This window comes from Sus scrofa, chromosome 13 (genome assembly GCF_000003025.6).
Source record: "Sus scrofa isolate TJ Tabasco breed Duroc chromosome 13, Sscrofa11.1, whole genome shotgun sequence".
Lineage (NCBI taxonomy): Eukaryota > Metazoa > Chordata > Mammalia > Artiodactyla > Suidae > Sus > Sus scrofa.
Window position 1 is genome coordinate 28,505,550 of NC_010455.5, and position 19,992 is coordinate 28,525,541.

General features: G+C 44.1%; 1 protein-coding gene across 1 annotated transcript in view; it reads left to right on the top strand.

The window, feature by feature from the left end:
- The window catches only part of LARS2 (leucyl-tRNA synthetase 2, mitochondrial), a 167,550-nt gene continuing 166,786 nt past the window's right edge, over positions 19,229-19,992 (top strand). Inside the window, exon 1 of the mRNA XM_021068636.1 lies at positions 19,229-19,378. The gene's annotated coding sequence lies outside the window, so the exon portion shown is untranslated. The remainder of the gene's footprint in view (positions 19,379-19,992) is intronic.

Below are 19,992 nucleotides of genomic sequence, written 5' to 3' on the forward strand. Positions count from 1 at the left end.
TTCACTGACTGTATTTGCTATTTATTGAGGGGAACAAACTGCCCCAACATTTAGCTACCTCAAACAACAATAACTACTGTCACACAGTTTTGCTGGGTCAGGAATTTAGGAGCAGCTTAGCTGGGTGGTTTTGGCTCAAGATGCTAACCAGAGCTGCAGTCCTCTAAAGGCTTGACCAGGACTCAAGGAGATACTTCCAGAATCATTCCCTCACATGGCTTTTGGCAAGAGGTTTTAGTTTCTAGCCGTGTGAACCTGGACTGCTTAAGTGTCTATGACATGGCAGTCCCAGAGCAAGTGATCCTAGACAAGGAGGTTGAAGCCACATTGCCTTTCATGAGCTAGCCTCAGAAATCCCATACCATCACTCTGTCCCACAGGACAATGCTTTTCGGTACAGGAGGGGGACTACTTGAGTCATTATCAGCAAGGGACCACCTTGCAGACTAGCTTCCACATTGCTTTATTGATTCATTTGATTGCCATTTATTAAACACCTGCTGGGAGTCTGGCACTGTGCTCAGAACTGGGGATACCAACATGGTTGGGAATAATTGAGTTCAGGGACAAATTCTTTGTTTAATTTTGTATTCGTAGTGCCTGGAACCCAGAAAATCTCAGTAAAGGCTTATTTACTTGTCCAGAGGAAGCAAAATGTAGTGGTTCAGAGTTGGACTTGTGGAGCCAGTCCTCCTAGGTTCAAATCTGGCCTCCTCCTCTTCAACCTGATGGTTTCCCAATAAATCTGGTTTATGTTGCTTACAATCATGAATCCTCATGCAGGAGTTCCTGTAGTGGCTCAGTGGGTTAAGAATCCAACTAGTATCCATGAGGATGTGGGTTCAATCCCTGGCCTTGCTCAGTGGGTTAAAGGATCCAGTGTTGCTGAAAGCTGCAGTGTAGGTCGCAGATGTGGCTTGGATCCCGGTTGCTGTGGCTGTAGTGTAGGCTAGCAGTTGCAGCTCCAATTGGAACCCTAGCCCAGGAACTTCCATATGCCGTGGGCATGGCCCTAAAAAGACCAAAAAAGAAAAAAAGAATCCTAATGCGTATATGCCCACTAGTTTTTCCACTAATCTCCTTTTATAGTTCAGACTTCACACAGGATCCCACATTGTATTTAAGTGTCATGTCTCCTTTAATCTGAGACAATTTCTCAGTCTTGCCTTGTCTTTAATGATCTCACTACTTGTGAAGAGTACTATGCAGGCATTTTGTAGAATGTCCCTCGGTTTGGGTTTGTCTGAGGTTTTCTCATGGTTTTATTCAGGTAAATGCATTTTTGACAAGAACAGCCAGAATGAGATTGTGAATCGTATCAGGAATGCATGATATCAACATGTCTTATTACTGGTGATGCTGATTTTCAGCACTTGGTTAAGGTGACGGGTGTCTGCTTAGTTTCTGTTTTTTCCTTTGTAGTTAATAATTATCTTGTGGTAGATACTTTGAAACTGTGCGAATACTCTGTTTCTCATTCTTTTTTTTTTTTAATTTTAACTCAATTTTATTACATTTATGATTGTATCATGGTCATCACAAGCCAATTTTATAGCACTGTTTCTCATTCTTTTGTCCCCTAGTTTTAGCATCTGTTGCTGATGTTTTTGGACAACAATAATTATAGTGCTGTTTGCCTATTACTGATTTCATATTTCTATCATTCCTTCTACATTTATTAATTGGAATTATATTGTAAAGAAGAACTGTCCCTTCTTTTTTATTCAAGTATTTATTTATATGATTAGGGACTCATGGATTTTTTTCCTCCCTATGGCTTATAATCCATTACTATGGTTATTTGTTGCTCAGATTATCTCAGTTTTGGCCACTGGGAACTCTCAGAATGGTTTTATATGGTTTATACCACAAAATGGTTTATACCATAGCCACAGCAATGCCAAATCCGAGCCATGTCTGTGACTTACACAAGCTCATGGCAGCACCAGATCCTCAACCCAATGAGCAAGGCCAGGGATTGAACCTGCAACCTCATGGTTCCTAGTGGGATTCGTTTCCACTGCCCCACGATGGGAACTCCTAGAAGTATTTTTTTAACTTTTCTTTTTTATTACAAAAGTAATCTATGCCTGGGTAGAGGGTATATGAGACCTCTATTATTTTTTCAATTTCTTATAAATCTATAATTATTTCAAAGAGAAAGTTTTAAAAAGTAATGTTATGCTCTTTATAAAAAAATCAGTAAATACATAAAAATATAAAAAATTATTATCTTACCTCTTCAACTTAATCATTTTCTGTATTCTGTTATGTTTCTCTCCATTCATTCATTTTATATGGTATCATAACACAGCTGTGGCAGCTCTGAGCACTTACATGCTAGTTCTGTGATGGAGAGAATGCCAGTCAGGGAGACAGGGATTAATAAAACAATAATACTACCAGACCAATATCTGTGTGTCTGTCGTATGCCCTCAGCCTTCCTGGTGCTGGACCACATTTAATCCCTCCCCACCAGCATATGAGGTGGGGTAGGGCAGTGTGGGCAGTAGATCATATGGGGTAATGGAAGGTCTCAGTGTATCGAGTCAGGGAGAAAAGGTACCAGGGTTAGTAGCAACAGGGGAGTTAAAGCTAGTAAATTCAGGAGTTCCCATTGTGGCTCAGTGGGTTAAGAACCTGACTAGTATCCATGAGGATGCAGGTTTGATCCCTGGCCTTGCTCATTGGGTTAAGGATCCAGTGTTGCCTCAAGCTGCAGTGTAGGTTGTAGATGCAGCTTGGATCTGGTGTTACTGTGGCTGTAGGCTGTGATGCAGGCTGGCAGCTGCAGCTCCGATTCAACCCCTAGTGTGGGAGCTTCCATATATGGCAGGTGGGGCCCCCCAAAAACAAACAAATTTAAAAAGCTAGTAAATTCAGGAGAATATACACAGGTCAGGCTGATTTAAGAGAGAGGAAGCAAGGAAAAAAGAGGGGGTGGGGAGAGAGAGATTAAGATGATTAAGATGATTTGAGGGAGAGAGAAAAGAGAAAAACAGAAAATAGAATTTTTACATTCTTGCTTCCAGCAAACAGAGGGCAGCCATGAACTCAGTGGGTGTTTAACCAAACAGGCCTAAGGTCTTGGTCAAGGATGAGCTTCTCGCCTCCACTCTGGGTTGCCCTGACAACCACCTCTTTCTGGTATTGACATTATGGTGATAAAAGGAAGAACAGGCAAATGAAGAAAATAGTCATTAGAGGCAGAACCAGCTGTGGTCTGGCTTGCTTCATCTTGGGAGGGAGTTCACGGGAGGAACCTGGAGGGGCAAAGGGCTCTTAGGCTCTTGCTGCAGATAGAGGCATGAGGGGCAGAGGGAGAAAAGAGCTTCTCTGATCAGGGGTGGGCCTGAGCCCCCAGGCTAGGGACACCTGAGTCTCCTCTCAGAAATTCTGGTGAAGCCATTCCATGTAAATAAAATCGCAGGGTTTGTATATCATCTTTGCTTCCCCCGATCCTTTCACTTAGATGGAAACTCTAGAGCCCAGGTTTAGGAAATGGCAGCCTCTCACTCCTCCAGCAGGGCTCAGAGTCATCAGCCTGGGGTTTACAGCCCTCTCTCCCTTCCTATCACCCAGAAGGGTTGGGACCATCGGAGGAGGGAGAGAGAATGGAAGAGGGAGCCAGTGGGAGTCACTACCTTCTTCTCTTTGCAGATAGGGAAACTGAGGCTGAGACATTTAAGTAACTCACCTATGATCACAAAGCTAATGTGTGTCCAGGATTCAAACCCAGGTCAGATCAAGTCAAAGTATTCGCTGGGTAGTTACCTCACTCTGTGATACAGAGCAGAGGTTCCCAAACTCTAGCTTGCATCAGAATCTCCTGGAGGGCTTGTTAAAACACAGATGGCTGGGCCCCACCTCAGAGTTTCTTTTGTCTTTTGTCTTTTTCTTTTTAATTTTTGCTTTTTAGGGCTTCACATGCAGGATATGGTCCCAGGCAAGGGGTCAGATTGGAGCTACAGCTGCCAGCATACGCCACAGCCATGTCAGATTCTTAACCCATGAGCAAGGACAGGGATCGAACCTCCATCCTCATGGATTCTAGTTGGATTCATTAACCCCTGAGCCTGAAGGGAATGCCCACTTCAGAGTTTCTGAGATGTAGATCTGGGGTGTGACTTGAGAATTTACATTTCTGACAAGTCCCGAGACTTGCTGCTGGGGGTTCAGGGACCACACTTTGAGAACTACTTAAAGAAAGCAAGCCATTTAGCTTTGGGCCTCAGGTGTAGTCTTTGTAAAACAAGGAATAGAACTAGATTTGCAGTCTCAAATTGTGTTCTCAGAACCCTACACTTTTTTTTGAGGTGACTTAACCATGGGCAATGACACAATGGTTGAGAGAGTTCCAATACCCCTTCCTTACATCTAGCAAAGTTGCTCCTTGGGTCTCCTTACATGTTAGGGTTCCACATGAGATTTTATTGGAGAAGAGTTTCTGCTGTTAAACGTAATACCAAGAGTTATAAACTACTGAACTAAAAGATAGTTTGTTTCTGTTATGTATTGCTATGGCTTAAAGCAACAATGATTTTAATACATTGTTGTGGTCCATGCATGTGGGTCAGAAAAAGAATTTTCCACATTCAAAGCAAGGTGAAGAAAAGCCAAGTTTATTGAGGCAAGAGACACTGTTAACATGATGGGCTGATTTCCTGACAGTCAGGGAGAGGTGACCCCGGGGAACATGGTTGTGTCTGTTTTTATAGCACAGAGGCTAAGGAGAGAGAGGAGAAGGCTTACCATACACCTGCTGACCTACTGATTGCAGAAAGATGAGGTCTTCTGATTCACTTGCTGGTTGGTTGGGGGTATGTATTGCCTCTGTAGGGATGGAGTAAGGAGTGGGCACATACCTTTCCTAGTTGGGGGCGGGAAGGAATAGGCTAGGTTTCTGGGGTGGGGAGGTCCTCAGGAACATTGTAATAATTACAGTGAGACAGGTGGGAAGATAAGGTTCTGGTAATTCTTATTTTGCTGGAGACGTTTTGAGTTTTATCTCCTTGGAGAGGCCTTGTCCCACATACATGATTTTGCGGTTTAGGAACCTGGGCTTATCTACCCCTCATGGTGCCCACTAAGGTTACTGAATGCAACTCAGCTGGTGTCCAGCCTGGTCCAGAGGGTCCAAGATGGCTTCACTACCCTGTCTAGAGCTTTGTAGGGAGTGATGAGAAGGCTGGGCTCAGAGTGACTGTTGACTGAAACTCCTACCATGACTTCTTGAGCAGGGTGGTCTCAGGGTAACTGGATTTCACGGCAGTTCACAGAGTCCAGAGCAAGTGCTCCAAGAGACAGAGAGTAGAATGTATCAATCATTTAAGGTCAAGGCCTGGAAACTGGCACAACATTGCTTTGCCATCTGCCATTTTTCAACATGGTCAATAGAATACCCTGTCCCCAGATTCAAGGGGAGGGGACATATACCCCACTTCTCAGTGGGCACAATGTTTTGTGGCTCTCTTTGATCGCATGCTTCTTCCACACCTGAACCTGGTTTTGATGATGAGCTCCCACCCCCACCCCCAACCCTCAAGCCAGATGTGGTAAAAGGATGCAGCTTGGAGGGTGAGTGTATTTTGCATATGGGACAACAGTAAATAACTTTAGGCCTGAGGGTATGTTGTAATAAGCCTTAGAACATCTGCTCTTAACTCCAGTCATCCTGCTGGAGGAAGCCTAGGCAGCCTCACCAAGAAGTCCATATAGAGAAAAACAAGACCTCCCCTCACCTCCATTCCAACAGCCTAGCTGGGCTCCCAGCCCACAGCCAGCACTAACTTGCCAGCTCTGTGAGTGAGCCAGCTAGGAAGATCTGATCCTCCAGCTCCAGTTAAACTTAGCTGATACCATATGTAATAATATGACAACAAATAGGACACTGGATTGGTTCATGTTTTGTGTCACCTTGGCTGGGCCACAGTAGCAGACATTTGGTCAAACATTATTCTGGATGTTTCTCTGAAGGTTTTTTTTTTTTTTTTTTTTTTTGGATGAAGTTAACATTTAGATCAGTGGACTTTGAATATGTTGGATTACCCTCCATAGTGTGGGTGGGCGTTGTCTAATCAGTTGAAGGTCTGAGCAGGACAAAGACTGACCTCTCCTGAGCAAGAAGGAATTCTGCAGCAGAACTTGAGTCCTCTGGACTCAAATTGTAACCCTATACTTCATGGAACACTAGGTTGGTTTGTTTGCGCATTTTTTTGGGCCCACACTGTCAACATGTGGAGGATCCCCAGGCTAGGGTAATCTGAGCTGCAGCTGCCAGCCTATGCCACAGCCATAGCAACACCAGATCCGGGGCACATCTGTGACCTACACTGCAGCTCACAGCAATGCTGGATCCTTAACCCACTGAGTGGGACCAGGGACTGAGGCTGCATCCTCATGGGTACTAGTATGGTTCGTTACCACTGAGCCACAAGGAATACCATGGAACAATAGTTTCTGATGACTGTTAATAAGTCCTCAACCATTAAAAAAAAAAAAAATGTTTCCAGAGTTCCCATCGTGGCGCAGTGGTTAACGAATCCGACTAGGAACCATGAGGTTGCGGGTTCGGTCCCTGCCCTTGCTCAGTGGGTTAACGATCCGGCGTTGCCATTAGCTGTGGTGTAGGTTGCAGACGCGGCTCGGATCCTGCATTGCTGTGGCTGTGGTGTAGACCAGTGGCTACAGCTCCGATTGGATCCCTAGCCCGGGAACCTCCATATGCCGCGGGAGCGGCCCAAAGAAATAGCAAAAAGACCAAAAAAAAAAAAAGACCAAAAAAAAAAAAAAAAAAAAAAAAACTGTTTCCATGGTCAGTTATGTTTGGAGAAACCCTTTGTCAAGCAATGCTTAAAAGTTTCTGTGTTGCAGAGCTTTAATTTGGCCATGAATCTCCTTCTGTATGGCACATCTGGAGCCTTGGAGAGGGCTGATCTGGGTTTATTGTGAGCTTCCTGACAGTGAATCTTTCTTTATTCTATTTTGAAAGTGGGTCACCCTGGTCAATTTGCACTCTTTTAAAGGGTCTCAGTTATAGGCAAAAAGGGGTCTTCTTCATCATTTGTAAAGGGAAAGTGAGGCATCGATTTGCTTTCTTCCCTCAGAGCAGCGCTGCGATTCCATGAGTGTAGACTTCCAGCCTGAGAACTGATGCTCCATCACAGCCTTCCCCCAGCTCCTAAGGCTTCCGCTTTCTGCGAGGGAGTTTGGACCATTCTATCAGATATTCTAGAGCAGAACCAATGAATTATTTATGTGCTTTCTGCTGGCATAGATGCTAATGAGAGGCTACTGCATGTATTAGTGTAATTCCTGGAGATTCATTTTGCTCAGGACCACTGCCTCTGCCTCCTGTGGACCATGATGGGGGCAGGGTATGATGTGGCAAGGAAGCGAAGGTACTGAAGAATTTCCAGCCAGCAATTCATGACTAGAGAAGTCAGAGGACTCCAGAAAGTGCTCTTCTGGCAGCAGACTACCCATCTTGCTAGATCCAGTTTTGGGAACTTGAAGAATGAACATCCAGAGCTGTTTTCCAAACATACAAGCAGGATAGGGCTCAAATCACCTCCTCTAGGATGCCTTTCCTAGAGGCACTACCCACTGCGCCCTTTCTTTCCTCTCTAGAATGAGAGATGTGTCCCCCCCTCAGTGTGCAGAAGTCCCTGTCATAGATGATGGCAGGGTTCTGATGTCTGTCTCTACTGCTAGACCCTGAGAACGTGCATTCAGGGTCTTTCTTCCCTTCCTCCCCAGGACCGAAGGTGCTGCTCAGTAAGAATGCTCAGATATTGATGGGTGGAATTGAATTGTTCATACATGATTAGTTCAATTCTGAAGGAAACGTGGTTATTTTGATAGGGATTAGTCTTTGCCTTTGGATCTGCTGAGCAAATTTAATACGTAAACAAGATTCAGGTGGAGAGATGTTAAGCACTCTTAAAAAAAAATCTTTTCCAAGCACTTTGGCTGCCTCCATTTGATGAACAGTTTGCTACTTTCATATGATTTAGATGCATTTATTCAAGTAAGTTCAATAGGACCAATCTCTATTTGGGACAATTCTCTTAATTCTTGCTGTCTTTTACTGTATGGCCTTAGAAGTCATTTGCTTTCATTTCATCTCCCTTTTTATTAAGGTGTCATTATTCAAGTTTCCCACTCTTTCGAATGGGACTTTGCTCCCCAAATTAAGACAGTAAATATTAGGAAGTAAATCAGTGGTCATGTATCTTACTCCTGCATTGCTTTCATATTGTGATGGACTCCGTCACCGAAGCCATGGGTTAGCTCTTTGCTGCTAACAGTGCCATCAGTGGGCTGGCAGCATTGCATCTCCTGGGAGTCTGTCACAAGTGCAGAATCTCAGGCCCACCCCAGGTTTTCTGACCCCCAGGTGATTCATATGCATATATATGTTTGGGAACAGAGGTTTAACTAACCTGGACAATGATCCTGTCCCATATCTTGGAGATGACATGGGGACTGGACCAGGAGAAGAATATTGCATACATACCTCTTTGCAGTTTGTCAGCACTATGTGGCCTACCCCTTCACAGGATCTACACACTTGGAAAGGTATCTGCCCACACCTTCTAGGAGGAGCAGCCCTACTGACCCTAAGGGAGTGCCATTAACCACTTGATGTGTGTTTGTCCCTCAGTCCTTACAACACATCTGTAAGGTTGGTACCACTCCTATCTCTTTACAGATGAGGAACCTGAAGAGAGGTGAAACAGCTTGCTCGCTGCCACTCAACCTGGCATAGTATCTGGCATGTAACAAGGGTTCTATAATGGAAGGCTCTTAGCATCCTCCTCCTCTTTCTGGGGACAGGGTAGTCCAGATTTAAATGGCTGCAGAAGTCCAACTGACTCATAAACTGCACTGGTGTTACCTGTTTACAAACCCTAAAATGGCCTTTACTAACCTGAACAGCCCGTGACAGTATCTCATTGCCTGCCCCGACCCGAGGCTCCCTATTCCCTGTACTTCTCCTCCTCAATCTCCTCCTCTTTCTCAGCCTCCTCCTCCTCCCTTCTTCCTCTCCCCTCTCCTCCTCTTTTCCTTTCTGGTCTTCCTCCTCTTTCTTCTGTTCCTTCCCCTCTTCCCCCTCTCTTTACTCTTCCTTCTTCTCTCATGGTCAAGAACTTGAACTCAGCACAGCTTCTTTTCTCCCTCCTCCTCCCTCCCTAATTTCACTCTGGGCTACAGGAGGAGAATTTAGCAGATGATGATGGGTTTGTGATTGTTAATGTTTGGCCATCCATTCAAGGCAAAAGGATTTTCAGTCCCCCCTTTTTTCCCCTCCTTTATCCTTTCATCTTCTCCCCAGGTGGGAAGGAGGTCATTCAGCATAAGAGCATGGAATCCTGCTATCAAGGCAGCAGATATTAGGAAGAGAAAGGCGGATTTGTCTTAAATATTTTAAAACTCTGTGGGGGAAGGGGAGGGACATGATGGGTTAAAAAAAAAAGACTACAGGGGAGTTCCGTCGTGGCATGAGGTTGCGGTTTCGATCCCTGGCCTTGCTCAGTGGGTTAAGGATCTGGTGGTGCCATGAGCTGTGGTGTAGGTCACAGACGCAGCTCGGATCCCTAGCCTGGGAACCTCCATATGCCACAGGAGCAGCCCTAGAAAAGGCAAAAAGACAAGGAAAAAAAAAAAAAAAAAAAAAAACCACAGGGAATGAGGAGGGAGAGGAAAGAGAGAAGACTAGAAAGAAGGAACTGCAGGTGTTCCTCAGACACACAGTCTGCTTGTGTGGAAAGGGGATTAGTGGGAAAAGCATAGACTGTTTGGTGCCATCCTTTCTACTTGGGGTGTTCGGTATTTGTCACCAGCCACTGGAAAGCCACCAGCCACCAGTTCCTTAGCTCCCTCCATATGCCCACACTTAAATTCTCTCCAAACACAGTACCTATACATCACACATTGGGCAGTGTAGGAAACTGAGCCCTGTGCTTTCTCTGTTTGTCTCTTGTACAGCTTGGACTGTAACACACTCAACTAGCCCTTTGAGAATGTTACACAATTTGCTGTCCTCTGTGTACAAAACTACACTGCTGATCAAGGATCAGAAGAGCATAATCATTGGCTTAATTAGTGTGCCATCTACTTGGGAAGAGAAGACATATACACATAAATTCAAGGGCTAATTACCCCTACAAGAATACAAGAGATGCCAAAATACAGTATGACTAAATGCCAAATTAATGGCAGATCTTATTAACAGGGGCTTATTTAAATTGCAGATATTACCTAGAGACGGGCAAGATACATTTCATACATTTGCAAATAAATATATGTAACCCATAGCCCACTCTTAGACTAACAATAACAAATTCTGAATATCTTCAGGTCAAATGTAACTCAATACTGTTTTATACATTCAGTATTTCTTCAAATAGGATTATCTTTCTAGAAGCAATCACAAGGCCTAAGGAGATTTGCAGCAATGGAAAGGATTTTTTTTCTCCCCTATAATGAGCAGATTAAAAGATTAATCCAAAGGTCTGCCTCTGTATCCAAGGATAATTGTGGTGTGAGTCACTCAAAGTAGATTTTTTTCATATATGCCCAAGAATTGTAAGGCGTCTGGGGGTGAAAAAAAAGTATATATACTTTGTACCCTGGAAGGGATGCCAAAACAGGTACTTTTCATATCAGGTGCCTAGGAAAGTATGTACTGATTTTACTCCAGGCCACTCAAGGCCAACACTGCTCTTCCGGAGGACATCGACTCCCATTTTCTTGGTTCCTGACCTCTCTGACACTGGTCTTTTGACCCATCAGTGCTAGATTTATCTTTCAGGCCAGAAGGAACTGTTAAAGAAAAAATTATCCATGGCACTAGTTAAAATGGTGAGGTAGGCTTTATTCAGTGAGACTTTTGCTAGAGGTATAGGGATTACTGCAGTGGGGTTTTGCAGTAGGGGAGAAAGACTGGGCTTAGATCGGAATATAATAAGGAAGAATGGGAATGTATAGCCAAGGAGCAGAGTGAAGGTCAGTGGATGGAAAATTACTAATAGGAAACATCAAGGGTAAGGGGAGAGTCTGGCTAAGCCGACCTAATAGGATTCTTACTAAAAGCAGGCCAGGGTGATCAGACATCATCTGCAGGATGGTGGAGGCTGAGGAACCTAGGGTAGGGGGAATCTGGCTAAACTAACTTAGTGAGATTCTTGCTAAGACTGGGCCATGCAAAGATAGACACTGAAGTCCAAATGTTGAGGCCTAGTTGGGAAGAGGATTCAGAGGCGACTGGCTTCAGGTAGGGCTTGATCTGGTAGGTCCTCCTGGAGCACCAGGACCCAGTTCCTCTTGGTTTGCTGCCTTTAGTCTTAGCAGGCTTGTCCATCTGGTTCTGAGAAGGCTGCTGCAGCTCCCAAAAGTTTGATTTCCACACAGCAGGAAAGAGAATCTGGCTTCTGGTTTTTCTAGCAGATGTCCTGTGCCTCCCTCTGGTTAGTTTGGCTTAGATGATGTATCTACCTCAGCAGTCTCCAAGGTTGGGAGATGGAAGGGTGGATTGGGTTAAACCAGACCTCAGACCTGGGACATGGAGGAAGGGGGGTCATCAAAGTTCACAAGGCTAAATGGCTCTGAGTTAGGACAAGGGTGGTTTTTTATTTTTATTTTTTTGCTTTTTAGGGCCACACCCACATCATATGGAAGTTTCCAGGCTAGGGGTTGAATCGGAGCTATAGCTGCCAGCCTATGCCACAGACACAGCAATGCAGGATCTGAGCCAGCCACGTCTGTGACCTACACCACAGCTCATGGCAATGCTGGATCCTTAACCCATTCAGCAAGGCCAAGGACTGAACCCGCATCCTCATGAATCCTAGTTGGTTTGTTTACCACTGAGCCAGGAAGGGAACTCCAAGGGGTGGTTTTTTAAAAGGCTGTCCAGAAGCAGTGATCAAAAAAAAAAGGGAGAGGAATAGGTAAGGGAAAAAAAAATAGATGATAAGCTGATCTACACCTTAAGTGATTTGATTATCACGGCTGGGACATTTTTATTGAAAAACAATCCATTCAGTAGCAAGAATCTTGCTCTCATCTATATACTGGAAGATTGAAAGTTGCTCCCAGCAGATCTGAATCAATGTCTGAAACATGACAGCTCAGATAAGAATTTACATGGCCGCCCCAGGATTTTGTTTTTTGAAAGGTCACAAAAGCATGGAAATAAATGTCAAGTAGGGAATTATTTATTACTCGTGCACCTCAAGGTCATTTCTAGTGCATTTGCTTTACCTGGTGAGGTAGACAGGGGAAAATTGTCTTGTTTTTACACTAAGGAAAAAAAAATGGTTAATGACATGGAGACACCTATTCCTGGAAATTTCTGACATGTATGCTTTTGCATAAATCAAAAAGAGTGCAGCACGAGGTGCGACAAGTAAGGAAAGTGAACAAAGGGTAGAGAAGTAAAGCTGCAATGATTCAAACAAAATTCAGATGTCAGTGAAGGCTGCAGAGAACTCAGGAAATTGGTCATTACAATTTTTAAAATAGTGCTTGAAAGAATTCAGAACGTCTAGGAGTTCCCGTTGTGGCCCAGCGATAACGAACACAAACACTGCTCGTATTAGATCTGGCGTGGCTGCGACTGTGGTGTAGACTGGGCCGCTGCAGCTCCAATTTGACCCCTCCCCTGGGAACCTCCATATTAAAAAAAAAAAAAATTCAGAATGTTTAAACCTTGGGGTAAGATGAGGTGGGCGGGAGGAGGTGGCATGGGAGGGGCCAGAAGCACCCATTTGAGAGAAGGGTTGAGAAGACAGATCCCGTGAGGGAGGGAGAAAGAGAGGGAGATGGGAGAAGAAGAAGAAAGGGGAGGAGGAGAAAGAGAAAGAGTCGGAAGAAGAGAGGATCACAAAGTGAAAGGCACACACATTAGGCGGGGGCGGGGACACGGGCAGAGAGGGCTAGAGAGAGACTGTGAATGTGAGCGTCTCCCTAGGGTCCAGGAACCTCTGCTCTCCATCCTTGTCCACCCATCATTTCCTGATGTGGGCCTGGCTCTTACAGTGGTTGTGGCTGTGGCTGAATGAAAACCTAGGCACAGGAGGCACCCAAGAAGGATATGGGGAAGCTGGAGGGGGAGTCCTGGGGGAGGGAATTGTGTAAGGGTTTAGGCTGAAGATCAAAAGGCTCTTAGAGGAGATGACTGCATACTGTTGGAAGGAAAGTAAAATTTGCAAGTATCTGCGCTGTCGAAGCCTCTCACAACATGGAGGGAATGGTGGTATAATCTCTGAAACCAGGTTGAGCCTGGAGTTAAAAAAAAAAAAAAAAGTGTTTTTCATTTTTCAACCACAAGAGTCATGCATGTCTGTTGTTGAAAACCTCAGAGACTGAAATATGAAAGCCTACCTCTGGGAGCTCGGCATACCCACCCACCTACCTCACCTTTTCTCTCCTCTTATTCCTTCCACATCCTGCTTTGATTTATCCTTTATCATCTCCACCCCCTTACAAACATGTTTGTGCATTTTCTATTCCTTTTCAAAAAACGCACCCAGAAGGGCTCAACCTTCTGTGACATGTCTGCCTCAGAGACAAATCCTGAATTAAATCAGGAATGACCTTCTACAAAATACCTGACTGGTTCTCTTCAGAAGTGTGAAGGTCATGAGAAACAAAGGGGAGCTATCCCACATGAAGGTGACCAATAAGAAGCAGATTTTAGTGTAGGGGGATCCTGGACTAAGTCCTAGGCCCGGTAATAGAAGGAAACTCTCCCGATGTGATAAGGAGTGCATGAGTTCTCTGCCACTGAGAAAAAAATATCCCAAAACATACCAGTGTTACCGGAAAGATGTTACCAGAATCCAGGTTCTTGTTCACGGAGCTGAAGAATGAACTTCGCCAATGCAAAGGGGGGCAAACAAGCAAAAGCCTTTATTACAGGAAAGCAAATAGCTCCCAGCACAGACACTGGGAGGGGGAGGAAGAGTCCCCCCCACTTCCTATTGTTCTTTGCAGGTTTTTATTTCTTAAGGATGGGATACCAACTTGGGGTCTTGATATCACTTCTTTTTCCCATTGGCCTTGTCCAGTCACCTATATCAGGCCTTATCTAATAGGAGTCTTAGAGATGGATATGCCCCATAAGCTTCATGGCTGCTTTGTTCTTCTTTCCCCTAGACTGGGAGTCACCATTCCTCTCATTCCTTCAAGGGGTGAGTTAGAGATTAAAGTCCACCTAAATGTAAAGCAGATGTATTTTCTATAGAAAACAAGCCCTGGGAGAATGTTACTTCCTATGAACTCCTACGTCATAGACATTAATCAACAACTATATCAAAGAATACATCAAAGCCCGTGTTCCTACACTAACTACCTAAATCATTATTCATCACTCTGCCTCACCAGCTTAAAAGTACACGCATGTACCATCTAAGGCAGCTTCTGAGAGTGGCTTAGCTGGGGTTTTTCTTCAGGGTCTCTCCTGAGGTTTCAGTAAAGCTGTTGGCTGACTGAGGCTGCAGCTCTTAGAAGACTTGTCTGGACTGGAGGAACTGTTTCCAAGCCTACTGCCCTGGCGGCTGGCAGATGATCTCAGTTCCTCACCACGTAGCTTTCTTCACAGGCTTGCTCATGACATACCCCCCACCTCATGCCTCCCACGATGGGAGCTACAGTGTCCTTTCCAACCTTGTAGAAAGTCCCATACCCTTCCTTCTGCTTATTTTCATTTGTCCTACAAACTCAGCCTGGTATAACATGGGGTGGGGGCTACACAAGTGTGTGAAGGGAGGTGGGGTTATTGGTAGTATTGGTGGTATCCCGGAGGTGGGATAACTCAAAGGATATTTACCATAAACTTAAAGCAAGCATTATACTTTAAGGTAGAATATTAGAAGCAACCCCTTTCAAGTGAGTGACCAATGGAATGAGACAAGGATGCCCACTATAATGGCTATTTGCTCTGCTGACTCAAGAGTGAAAGAAGGCTCTCCTCCTCTTTAAGGATGGTTTGTGGTCTCTGGCATGTTTGACCCTGCCCTGCTCTTCAAGTTGAGTCAGTCAAAGAGGACAAATAATGTTCAGCTTCGACTCTAGGGAATTAGGCTCCTTTGACGAGAGGGTGCCATGTAAAGAAACTTTCTGAAAATCTGTAAGTTAGAATGCTAATAACATACAGCTCCTTATAAAGCATGAAATCAAAGATATAGTGAGGGCATCAATTTCTTTATTTAATCATATTCTTAATCTTTTCCTGTATACAAAGTCATAAAAGCTGGATAGTAGGGCAAGTTACCGCACACTTGGTGGCTTAAAACAATACACATTTCTTATAGTTCTGAATGTCAGAAATCCAACAGTTTCATTGGGCCAAAATCAGGTTGTTAACAGAAATGCACTCCCTCTGGAGGTTCTAGGAGAAGATCTGTTTTCTTTCCTTTCCTTTTTAAAATTGTCGTAAAATAATCATAAAATCTACCATGTCAACTTTTTTTTTTTTTTTTTTTGGCTTTTTTTGCTTTTTAGGGCCAAGCTCGTGGCACATGGAGATTCCCAGGCTAGGGGTAGAATCGGAGCTACAGCTGCCAGCCTATGCCACAGCCACAGCAATGTGGGATCCAAGCTGTGTCTGCAACCTACACCACAGATAATGGCAATGCCAATCCCTGACCCACTGAGCAAGGCCAGGGATCGAACCTGCATCCTCCTGGATACTAGTTGGATTCCTTTCCACTGCGCTGTAGTGGAACTACATCTCAACCATTTTTAGGTGTACAGCTCAGTGGCATAACATACACCCATATTGCTATGCTTTATCACCATCATTCATCTCTGGAAATTTATCTTTTCAAACTGACACTTTGTACCCATTAAACTCTTCATTCCCCCTCCTGCAGCCCAAGAAGCCACCATTCTACTTTCTGTCTCTATGAATTTGGTGACTCTAGGTAACTCACACAAGAGGAATCAGAATCCTTGTCCCTTTAGGACTGTTTATTTCACTTAGCATAATGTCTCCAGGGTTCATCCATGTTGTAGCATGTGTCAGAATTTCCTTCCTTTTAAGGCTGAATAATATTCCACTGTATGTATGTACCATATTTTGCTTATCCATTCATCCCTTGTTGGATGCTGGTTTTGCTGCCACTTTTTGGTTATTGTGAATAATCCCTCTATGACATGAGTGTGCAAGTATCTCTTTAAGACCCTGTTCTTAATTATTTGGGGGATCTACCCAGAGATGGAGTTGCTGGGTCATATGGAAGAATCCATATTCTTGTCTTTTTCATCTTCTAGAACTGCATTCCTTGCTTTCCTTTGCTCATGTCCTTTCTTATCTTCGAAACCAGCAGGGAAGCATCTTATTCACTGGCCACTTTGCCTCTCATTCTGTCTCAAATTTCCCTCTGCCTCTCTCTGTGATTGCATTTAGGACCTACCAGGATAATCCAGGATAATCTCATTTTAAGATTTTAATTTAATCACATTGCCAAGTTTCTTTCTTTCTTTCTTTTTCCTAGGGCCACACCCGGGGCACTTGGAGGTTCCCAGGCTAGGCTAGGGGTCAAATTGGAGCTGTAGCCAACAGCCTACACCACAGCCACAGCAATGCCAGATCTTTAACTCACTGAGCAAGGCCAGGGATTAAACCTGTGTCCTCATGGATGTTAGTCAGATTCGTTTCCGCTGAGCCATGACAGTAACTCCTGCCAAGTTTCTTTTGCCATATAAAATAATACAGGTTCCAGGAATTAGGACCTAGATATCTTTGGGGACCATTACTCAGCTGACCACACAAGCTAATAGAAAAAGCAAAAAAATAACATAGAAAACGTTCCTATGCTCATGAAGAGAAAGGCCCATAGAACCCCTCTGTCATTAGAGATCATCACAGGAAATGGTTCGAGACATATTTCTTTCTAGATTTCTTTCCATGCATATACTAACACATGCATTTCATTTATTTCCTTTCCTTTAAAAAAAAAAAAAAAAAACAGGATAACTTTTTACATAGCTCCACAACTGGTCTCTTTAATAATATTTCCTAAGAGTAAAAGAAATTTACTTTCATGCTACTGTTTTCTTTGATGTAAAAATAGCAACTTTCCAGTAAAGCAAGTGAATGCTAAGAAAAATTATATTTGAAACGATCTCCTAGAAATGTCAATGTCAACTTTAATTCATAAGAGATATTTTGAATCAAAATAAAGATAGCGGCTACTTAGAATTTAGCGTTTTGGGTAAATCAGAGAAAGGGCACTCTAGGTATATACTGATACAGCCATGATATCCTTGAAGGTTAAGTAACCTTGTGTGGTATGTTAATGTGAAAGTCAGTTCTTCCATGGTGGCCACTTAAAGGAAGCGTCTGGTTTCAGGAGTAGAGAGATCAGGAGGGGATTGGAATCCTGGCTCTGCTGTCAACTAGCTATGTGACGTCAGGCACGCTATATCCAATCTCTGAGGCCACTATCCTCATCTTTGTAATGAGAGGATTGGCCTGGAAGTTGTCTCAGCGATTAATGATCTTTCACTCTACAGTGTGGGAAGGGCACTATTTTATTTTATCAGGCTAAGGACCTAGTTTTGAATACTAAACCTTTTACAATCAGCCCATTGCATCTGTGGGTTCTACATGAGTGGATTCAACCACAGACGGCAAATATCCACCCCCACCAAAATTCCAGAAAGTTCCCAAAAGCAAAACTTGAATTTCCTAGCAACTATTTACATAGCATTTACATTGTAGTTACAACGATTTGTATAGTGTTTACATTGTATTAGGTATTATAGGTCATCTAGAGATCATTTAAAGTATACAGGAGGATGTGCATATGTTATGTGCAAATATTATACCACTTTAATAAGAGATTTGAGCATCCAAGGATTTTGATATCCTCAAGGGGTCCTGGATCCAATCCCCCTGGGATGCCTAGGAACAAGTGTACTAACTTGCTATGATCTTGAACTGGACAGCTCTTTTGATCCTGAGTTTATCCATCTGTAAAATGAGCAGCTTGCCTGGACTAGAGGGTTCTCAAGATCCTTTCTAATTCTCACATTCTAAAACAGTAACTCTCAAACTTCAGTGTGCCTAAAAATCCCCTAGAGATTTGTTAAAGTGCAGAGTCCAATTCAGCAGGTCTGGGGTGGGCCCTGAGATTCTACTCTCCTAGCAAGTTCCCAAGTGAGGCTGATGCCTGTCTAGAGACCACCGGGAATAACAAAGTATTTGGATTTTAAACTGTCAGGAAAGTTTGATAAAGACTTGGAAATTGGCAAGAGATTGTATGTGGGTGGAGTGCTGGTCTGGGGATTATCTGGTGTTATGGAGTGTGCACATTTACTTGTCTTCTGTTGTTCAGATCTACAGAAATTAAGTATGATTTAGAATATAGAATAATGGGATAAATTTTGTTTGACAGAGATACAGTTGATTTCAGCCTGTAGAAAGAGATAGCTCTAAAAAATTACTTTTTCTTGTCCTACAGGATATCAACCAGTTTTGCACAATTAGCAGATTCTTTTCAGTATTCCTGATTGCCCACACACATATATACATATATTCTTCAAAATTTCCTTTAAACAAGTTTTATGTTTTAAAAAATTATACCTATCAAGTGTTTAATATGACTTATGTATAGGAATAAACACTTTCTAGGGATGGGAAAGTTCCAAGTGGAGTGGGGGGATACATAAACTCTTCTAGGAAAGTGGTTAGTCAGGCATCATGCTCTCGTGACTCCCAGCCCACATAAGGGATGAGAAAAGTACACTTAACTTTCTGTCGTGGCTAGATAATGCCTCTCCCAGAGCTAGACCACATATATGGTGGAAGATTTTTTAACAATCATGTGGCCCATTAAGGTTCAAGAGATTGACAGCCCCTGGACCAAGCACCGTAGAAGGCGGCAGCTATAACAGTCGTTGAACCCTGGCTCCGCGACTCTTCCAGTGGTTTTCACACCACGTCCTTAGGTTATTATAGGACAGTTAAACTGATAGCTTTCACAAGTCTGCTTTTCACAATTGATTGTTAAAAATTTGAGCCCCCGCCACGCCCCAGGTGTTTAGAATTTTTGCTGTCGCCAGCCTCAAACAAAGGTAGGACTGGGCCCAAGGGCGGGGCGTGGGGCCGGGGGGCGGTACCAGTGTCCGAAGAGCAAAACCCTGACTTGACCGCTGAGCAGCGGCCGGGGCCTCAAGGAATGCCGGGAGTCGGGACGGGCAGCACTCCGCCTCCTCCGGCTCCGCCCCCGCCTGTCTGTGTCCGCCGCTATCTATAAAGTTGTTGTTTTGCCAACATGGCGGCGCCCATAGTGCCAGGCCAGAGTGTGTTCACCTAAGGTGGGAACCCAGGCGTAAGGAGCCGCAGGCCAGAGCCTGTGAGCAGGTAAACCCCTCACCGGCGCTTAGTGGGACAAGAGACGAGGCCCGATCTCCTTTACCCCCGGATCGGTAGATTTCGATTTGCTGGGAGCCGAAAAGGAAAGTGCGGGCCGGGTTTGGCATTCTCTGAGCTGTGCAGTTTCCGAATTGAAAAAGTCTCTTGAGATCTAGATCTTCAGATTTTTTGAGCCGCTGATCTTGTTGATAGCTTTGGACCCTTTGCCAGAGAAACGCACGTGCACACATATTTTTGTACTCGGGTTCCTTTCTCCACGCTCCCCTTCCTCACTTCCTCCCTGGGCTGAAGGTTTGGACTCATTAAGGGCCATCCATTGGCTCCTATCGTCTCTGTGACCCACAGATCATTGTCACAGCCTGTTGGGGCTCGAAGGTCCTCAGAAGTCATCTTAGTTTACCCCTTCATCTTAAGAAACTGAAATAATTTCCCCGAGGTCACGCAGTATTTTCGGAGGCACAAAACTTGGTTCCTTTCCTGATTAATTTCCCAGGTACTTTCTCACACTCTTGGGCGCTCGTATTTTTCCCATATGTTCTTTATCTTTGCCTGGCTTTTCCTACTCTTCTCCCAAGTTTCTCTACATATGTGATGGTCATTCA